At 45.1% G+C, this 8,949-nt stretch overlaps 1 protein-coding gene across 5 annotated transcripts in view; it reads left to right on the top strand.

The window, feature by feature from the left end:
- The first annotated feature begins 322 nt into the window (after positions 1-322).
- The window catches only part of LOC134341650 (NACHT, LRR and PYD domains-containing protein 3-like), a 49,305-nt gene continuing 40,678 nt past the window's right edge, over positions 323-8,949 (top strand). For 3 of the 5 annotated variants that reach the window (XM_063039552.1, XM_063039551.1, XM_063039550.1), the window contains exons 1-2: positions 323-474; positions 3,277-3,413. The gene's annotated coding sequence lies outside the window, so the exon portion shown is untranslated. The remainder of the gene's footprint in view (positions 475-3,276; positions 3,414-8,949) is intronic. The other 2 variants (XM_063039555.1, XM_063039554.1) reach the window with 1 other exon arrangement.

The following is an 8,949-nucleotide window of genomic DNA, read 5'->3' as shown; positions in this document are numbered from 1 at the left end:
TATTTCATCTGAGTTCACGGCGCGCTTCCTTCTGCTGTCTCTGTGCAATAAACCCACAGCGATCTTTGCCCTGAACTGCCACTGAGGTTTATATTCTGAGAATAAACTGGACCCAAGGTGAACAATATATCAAAGCGACGAAACCAACGAGCGGAACCAGGATTGGGGTTGTTCTTCCTCTCTGGAGCAGATCAAATTATCCAGAGAAAGATAAACATTGCATCATGCTCTGAAGTATTAATTCTGGCTCGGACCACAGTTTAGAAAGACTCATTCAGGCAAGATGAGTCTTTGTGTGGTTCAACACAAGCGTTGTGGAACAGGGTGTGGGGTTACATGCTGGATAGACTGAAATTCAGGTTTATCAGCGTGTTAGCGACTGAACATTGCCCAGGGTGTGATCACTTACTGTTAGGGCCCATAAAATTCAGATGCTCGGATTCGCTGAAACCAGAGGCAGGAGTCCAGCGGCAGGTAAGCACAGGGTTGGTACTGGGCTGTGTCATGGTGTTTTAATAACCACACTCGCCAGGGCAGTATTTCCACTATTGCTACCATATCAATATTGTCTTTAAAATCGCACGGATTTGCCATCTGTTGCTTTATTGCTCTGATTGTGCATTTTTTAGGAAAGACTAGATGATGTGGCAATGATATTTATATTAACAAATATTGTATTAATTCTCACTGGCCGCAGACAAAATTAGGCAATTCTTCGCTCAGTGGGCACTTTAACATGTACCTCCTGTACTTGGTAATGTGGCAACTGAGTGCATGTCCAGGGGCTTCTGCTGTTGTTACCCGTCCGCTTCAATGCTGACCGCGCCGCCTCGTTCATCAACCTCAGCTTGTTTTTGCTGACTTAGTAGAATTAGAGGGAACACGATTTTGTCCTCTGGTACTGGATGAATGGGGGCATTTCACTATATTCGCTGGTATTAGATAAAGAAAGGAGGTTGATTGTATTGGCTGTTATTTAGATGAATGAGGGGAGATTTTATCCGATGGTGTTCAGATCAATTAATTGCCGGTGACGGTGAACATCACGCGGTGTCTCGTCAGGAATGCGGAGATCATGTTTACTGTTGTAGCGAGACCAGAAAGAGATGGAGAGATGAGGTTATTTTTATGAAGTGGAGCTAGTGTGTCTCTGGAATTCTCTTCCTCAAAGGGAAAGAGAAGCAGCAGGGGCAGTTAGATCTGGGACAGGGAAAACAATACTCCAAATGCATCGTATTTCCTCAGAGTTCACAGCGCCCTTTCTTCTTCTGTCTCTGAGCAATAAATCCACAGCGATCTTTGCCCTGAGCTGTCGCTGTAGTTTATAATCTGATAATAAACAGGTTCCAAGCTGAACCATAAATCAAAGCGACGACAGCAACAGAAGTGGACCAGAATTGGGGTTGACTTCCTCTCTGGAGCAGGTGAACCTTTAGAGAGAAACATAAACATTGCTTCCGCAGTGAAGTAGTAAGTCTGACTCGAACCTTGTCTTAGAAAGACATTCAAGCAAAATGATTCTTTGTGTGGTTTAACACAAGCGTTGTGGAACAGTGTGCGGCGTTACGTGCTGAATAAGCTGAAGTTCAGGTTTATGAGCGTGTTATCGACTGAACATTGCTCAGGGTGTGTCCTCGTACTGTTAGGACCCATAAAATTTAGATGCTCGGATTCGCTGAAAACAGACTCCGGAGTCCAACACCAGGTAAGAACAGGGCCATAAAGAGAAATGATATCGTGTTTTATTACCCCGCCTATCACGATAGTATTTCTAGAGTTTCTACCATTTCAATATTGTGCTGAAGATTGCGTGGATTGATATATAGGTGTTTTATTTTATGCTGTGTATTTTTCTGTGCGCAAAGACGGTATATATCTGGCAGTGGTATTTAAAATAAAAAATCCTGTAGTAAATCTTACAGTCAGTTGATAAAATTCTGGACGTCTACACTCAGTGGGCAATTTTTATCTACCTCCTCTACCTAATAATGTTGCCACTGAGTGTATGTTCGGGGTTTACTGCGACGGTACCCCGTCCAAATCCAATATTCGGCGCTCAGTAACGCTCTTCTGCACCCCGCTTTTGGAGCGCAAGGTTGTTTAAGTTACTGTCGCCTTGCCCTCGCATTTAATCAGTCTGGCCAATCTCCTTGATCTCTCTCATTAAGAAGGCGTTTTCACCCTCAGAACTGCTACTCACTGGATTTCCTTTTGTTTTGTTTTCGCACCATTCTCTGTAAACCGAGACTTTTGTGCGTGAAAAGTCCCAGGAGATGATAAGTTTCCGTTATGCTCATTCCACCCTGTCTGACACCAGCCATCATTCCACGGCCAAGGTCACTTCGATCGCATTTATTCCAAATTTGGATGTTTGCCTGAACAACAACTGAATCCCTTAACTATATCTGCATGTTTTTATCCTTTGAGTTGCTGCCACGCGATTAACAGATTCCCATTAATGAGCTGGTGTGCTGTTGTACCTAATAAAGTGGCCATTTAGTTCTTTTACCATTTAGACAGGCCCTCAGAGATTAAAGGAGCTAGGGCTTTACTCTTTGGAGAGAAGGAGGATGAGAGGAGACATGATAGACGTGTACAAGATAACAAGATAGAGTGGACAGCCAGCGCCTCTTCCCCAGGGCACCTCTGCTCCATACAAGAGGACATGGCTTTAAGCTAAGGGGTGGGAAGTTCAAGGGGGATATCGGAGGAAGGTTTTTTCCCCACTCAGAGAGTGGTTGGTGCGTGGAATACACTGCCTGAGTCAGTGGTGGAGGCAGATCCACTAGTGAAATTTAAGAGACTGCTTGGCAGGTATATGGAGGAATTTAAGGTAGGGGCTTATATGGGAGGCATGGTTTGAGGGTCGGCACAACATTGTGGGCCGAAGGGTCTGTACTGTGCTGTATTATTCTGTGTTCTATGTTTACCCATCTCGAATATGGACAAAGGTGAGACTTGGGGCTGATTTTTGCGATTTTCCTGTTTCCAACAACAGGTTGTCGCTGACAAAGCAGTGGGCTGTTACAAGTCTGAGGAAACCCGGAGAGATAGACAGTCATTGTTCCCTCTGAGCCGCGCCGGTGTGCGGCTGCGTTGTAATTAAAATGCTCCCGTCACAGAGCCGTTGTTGTAGCGCAATGGATTTGAATGCAGCTGGTATAAGGCTCATGAAACCGGAGAGCTTGTCTTTTGTTGTACTGTATTATATCATATCCTTCCATTAACAGATAAACTCAAAAGTTTTTTTTGTCGGTCCATTCTAAATATTCATAGATGCACATTCCAAAAAACAAGATAACAGAGATGCCGCGCGTTTCACAAGCCCGTGTGAAAACTTCTGGCTTAGAGCAATGGTTGATCCACGCAACAGCAAAAATACTAATCAGTGGGAACATTGAAGACCGGACCAGGTTAGATTTTATGCATATTAATCACGAATGAATGTGATACATTATCGTGTTTCATTATACTTTATTTTGCTATCCTATTTTATATTATTGGCTAGCTTGCCTTTATATTTCACCTTCTCTCTGCTTATTCCTTTTTTAATTTGCCTTCTTTTGATTATTAAAATGCTCCCCAATTCTCTAGCGTCAACTATTTTTCCTCTCTAGGATAACATCTTAAATCGGTATGTTGATAGTCCAACAAAAGCAGGAGCTGTACTGAACCTGGTGTTGGGTGATTATGCTAACTAGATGCCCGATCATTTGGAGATGAACAGTTAGTGCAGAACTCCTCAACTTTAAGGGAGCTATAGAGAATAAAATTGTAAACTTTGAGGGAGGGTAATGAATTGGATCAAGGTAAATTACGAATTCATAACGGAGGATCTAGTGAGAGCTAATGGGAAACAACTGTTTCTGGCAAGTCCACATCTGACATGTGGAGGGTGTTCATAGTCCATCTTCACGGGAAGTACAGGATGGGTACATTCCTGTACGAAGACATCACGAGATTGGCAGCGTAAGAGAACCTTAAATGTGAACAGAAGTGATGAATTTAGTCAAGCATGAAAAGGAAAAGTATGTAAAGCTTGGGAAGGTTGAATCAAACAGGGCCCTAGCGGATGTGTGTGAGGACCTTAATGAGTAACGTACTTCAGTATTTACCAAGGGGAAGGACATGGAGGATAGAGAGATCAGTGCCGAGAGCACCAGTATACTCGGGCATTTTGAAATAAAACAGGAGACACTGTTGGGTCTCTTAAAATGCATTATGACATACATGTCTCTAGGACCTGATGGGTTATACCGCAAGTTACAGAGAGGGGCAAGTGAAGAGATTGCTGGGGCCTTGATCAATATCCTTGTGCCCTGCCAAGCCACAAGCAAACTCCCGGAGAACTGAAAGAGTACCTCATGTTGATTCATCATTCAAGACGTGATCATTGATAAGCATTGAAACTGCCGAGATACAGTCGGCTGTGAAACAAGTGCTGATAAATGGGACCAGTGTAGACAGTGAGTGGATGGTCAGAACCCCTCACTATAGGAAGCATGTGGAAGCATTGGAAAGGGTACAGAGGAGATTTACCAGGATGCTGCCTGGTTTGGGGTGTATGGATTTGTCACAGTGGCGTGGGTATTGGGGAGCAATGGTGGACCCAAATGCAAGACACATCTTGTGAGGTTACTTAGGTTTAGTTTATTGTACGATACCAGGAGAGCAAGACAGAAACAGGAATATCGAACAGGATAAGGTCTCGGGACTGAGACTAGGCTGGGACGAAGGGTCTGGGCTTGGACTCTGATTCGGCTCCCAGAACTAGGAGATACGAAGAGGCTAGGGTATGGACTCCGAGCCCGAGACTGGGCAAGGACCCATTACCTGGGTCTTGCCTCGGGCTCGGACCCCAGAACCAGGCATGGACATGACATGGGCTAGGGAGAGGAGGAACATGGAAAACAGAGCCTCGGTCTCGGGAGAGCAAGTACCTGAAACCTTGGACACATGCACAGAACAGAGAGCCGGGACCCCTCCTTGGGTACAGGAGTTAGGCCCGGGACTCTGGACCCTCCGTGGGGCAACGGCAAGACGGCCTGACTTACCCCCACGGAGGCGAGGACTAGACAAGACATGACTCCCCGCGGAGCAACGGCGAGACGGCCTGACTTACCCCACGGAGGCGAGGACAAGACAAGACCAACACGAATGGACACCAGATGGTACCTATCTAGCTCCGGTGATGGAACTAGACCGAAGTGCAGGCGGGGGCTGCAGACCAGGGCTAGAGGCAAGAGGGGCAGAAATGGGTTTCTGACAAGGGGGTAGAATAGGAATCAGAGACCGCCAGTGCCAGGATATGACTCAGAACTGGGAAGCCGCCAGGGCCAGGACATGACATGGTACTTGAACGCCGCCAGGTCCAGGACATAACATGGTATTTGAACGAGGCCCAGAGCCAGGTTTTGACTTGGAGCCTCCGGGTAGTGGCGAGCTCTCGACTCGGCCCGGGAACACAAAACAGCGGTTCTTCATTCCCTCCGGCGGGTTAACTGACGGACCCACCTTGATGAGGAAACTTTGCAGGATCACTTTGGCGATGTAACTGGACTGGGTTGCTCCGGTGAGGAAGGGCGAGTTACCGGCAGTCGCTTCGGCAGAGACTAGGCTTGCTCCAGCCACCGTGACTTTGCAGACGCTCCCTCCCCAAACAGCTGGAAGGCGGAGACCATAAACTACCGGTTCAGCCGAGTGTTAATTGCCTCTAATCACCTAAATCGAGGGACACGGGAAAACAGGGAATCAACGGTCCGGATCGTAACATAAACAAGTTAAATTTAAAGAGACCCCGATCCAGAGCATGACAGGATTATGATCAGAGATTAAGGGAGCTCGAGCTTTACTCTTTGGAGAGACGGAGGATGAAAGGAGACATGGTAGAGGTATAAAATATATTAAGAGGAAAACATAGTGTAGATAGCCAGCTTCTCTTCCCCAGGGCACCACTGCTTAATACAAAGGGACATGGCTTTAAGGTAAGGGGTGCGATGTTCAAGAGGGATATTAAAGGAAGGTTTTTTACTCAGAGAGTGGTCGGTGCGTGCAATACACTGCCTGAATCAGTGGTGGAAGCAGATACACTAGTGAAATTTAAGAGACTACTAGACAGGTATATGGAGGAATTTTGGGTGGGGGTTATATAGGAGGCAGGGTTTGAGGGTCGGCACAACAATATGGGCCGAAGGGCCTGTACTGTGCTGTACTATTCTTTGTTCTATCTATATTCTATATATCAAGCATGGCCGGCCAAATGCCTGTTTCCATGCTGTGTGATCCACTACTCTGCACATGCTAAATTACGATGGTGGCACCACAAGGCATTGACTTCAAAACTCCACACCCTTCTGATGGAGACACAACCCCTGCCCTCAACACATGCGATCACATCTTACCTGCTTCTGACATTTAAAACACACTCAGAATGGTTTTCTCATTCAGTCAGAAGGTTATATTACATCCAACTCGTTCTCAGAGCTGACAAACCATACCCTCCCACAGCCGGTTCCACCTGTTGGTATGCCCTTTCATCCCCCTCCAGGGAAGCTGCATCACCATAAGACCGCCTGCCAATGAGGCACTGATTTATCCATTTTAGAATCTTTCCTGAAATCTCGTGGGTTCATAGTTTGTTAAGCAGGCTCGAGTGTGCAACCTTGTCAAAGGCCTTTCGAAAATCCGAGTACACAACATCAACCGATTCACCTTTGTCTCCTGCTTGATAGTTCTTCAAAGAATTCCAACAGATTTGTCAGACAAGATTTGCCCTTGAGGAAACCATGCTGACTATGACTTATCATGTTTCTCCAAGTACCCTGAGACCTCATCCTTAATAATGAACTCCAACATCGTCCCAATCGTTGAGGTCAGACTGACAGGCCTATAGTTGCCTTTCTTCCGCCTCTCTCCCTACTTGAAGAGTGGAGTGTCATTTGCAATTTTCCAGTCTTCCGGAATCAGTCTGGAATCTTGTGATTTTTGAAAGCTCTTTAATGCCTCCAAAATGTCTTCAGCCTCCACTTTCAGAACTGTGAGGTGTACACCATCTGGTCGGAGTATCAAATCTACCTTCAGATCTTTCAGTTTCCCAAGAGCCTTCTGTCTAGTTACGCAATTCATGACCCCGACAGCTGGAACATCCACCATACTGCTAGTATCTTCCACAGTGAAGACAGGCGCAAAATACCTATTCAGTTCTTCCGCCGTTGTGTTGTTCCCCATTGCTACTTTTCGTTTTCCAGTGGTCTGATATCCACTGTTGCCTCTCTTTTACACTTGATATTTCTGAAGAAACTTCTGGTATCCTATGTAATATTATTGTCACTAAATTTCATATTCCATCTTTACCTTCTTCATATCTTTTTTCAGTTGCCCTTCTGTTGGTTCTAAAAATAACGCAATCCTCTCACTTCCGACAACTGTTTGCTCTATTGTATGCTCTCTCTTTGGCTTTTATGTTGGCTTTGAGTTCTCTTGTTAGACACGTTTGTGTTAGCTAGCCAACTCCCCTCTCATGCCTCTGCAATTCCCTTTACTCCACCTTAACACTGATACATCAGACTTTAGCATCTCCTTCTCATATTTCAGGGCGAATTCGCTCATATTATGATTACTTTCCCCTCCGGGTTCTTATATCTGAAGATCTCTAATCAATTCTGGTTCATTGCACAACACCCAATACAGAATAGTTGATTCCTGACTCGGCTTAACCACGAACTGCTCTATCGCGTAGGCATTCTAGAAACTCCCCTCTTGGGATCCATCATCGACCTAATTTTCTAATCTACCTGCATATGGAACTCATCCATGGCTATTGTAATCTAGCTCTTTTGGCATGTATTTTCTATATCCCTTTGTAATTTGTAGACCACATTCTTACTACTGCTTGGAGGTCTGTGTCTAATTCCCATCAAGGTCTTTTTACCCTTACAGTACCTTAGCTCTATCAACAATGAATCAGCACATTCCAACACTATGTCACCTCTTTTTAATGAATTAATTTATTTTTTTTTACCCACGGAGCAACGCAGCCCACTCTGCCTCCCTGCCTGTCCCTTCAATACAATGCGTATCCTTGGACATTAATAGACAATAGACAATAGACAATAGGTGCAGGAGTAGGCCATTCGGCCCTTCGAGCCAGCACCGCCATTCACTGTGATCATGGCTGATCATCCACAATCAGTATCCGGTTCCTGCCTTATCCCCATAACCTTTGATTCCACTATCTTTAAGAGCTCTATCCATCTCCTTCTTGAAAGCATCCAGAGACTTGGCCTCCACAGCCTTCTGGGGCAGAGCATTCCACATCCACCACTCTTTGGGTGAAAAAGTTTTTACTCAACTCCGTTCTGAATGACCTACCCCTTATTCCTAAGCTGTGGCCTCTGGTTCTGAACTCACCCATCAACGAGAACGTGCTTCCTGCCTCCAGCGTGTGCAATCCCTTAATAATCTCCCAGCTGTAATCTTTCAGCTATGATTCCGTGATGCCTATAACATTATATCAGCCAATCTGCAGCTGTGTTGTCAGTTCATCTATATTATTCCTTATACAGCGCGCATAAAAATTTAAAACCTTCTGATCGGCATTCGCCCTTTTCGATCTTGTCCACCTTTAACATTGCATCTCATCCTATTGACTGCAATTTTGTCCTATCAACAGCCTCTCCTCGCTACGCATTGGCTCTGTTTGTAAACCAGCAACCACATCTTCAGCGTTATTATCCACCTTTCCTATAATAATTCTTATATTGTATTTTCCTCGTAGTTTCCTACGATAGTTCTTGTAAAACTGTGATTAGAGTAATTTCTTCAGCTAATGGTTAATCTGTGGAATTTGTTGCCACACAGGGTGTTGGATGCTGCCATTGTGATACAGCAGAGACTATTATGTTCTTGATTGTAAGGAGATTGATTGTTTAAGGGACAATGCAGGAGAAT

The sequence above is a fragment of the Mobula hypostoma genome, unplaced genomic scaffold (assembly GCF_963921235.1).
Source record: "Mobula hypostoma unplaced genomic scaffold, sMobHyp1.1 scaffold_36, whole genome shotgun sequence".
In the NCBI taxonomy this organism is placed as follows: Eukaryota; Metazoa; Chordata; class Chondrichthyes; order Myliobatiformes; family Myliobatidae; genus Mobula; species Mobula hypostoma.
The sequence above is the reverse complement of the archived record's forward strand: the minus strand, read 5'-3'. Positions and strand labels throughout refer to the sequence as shown.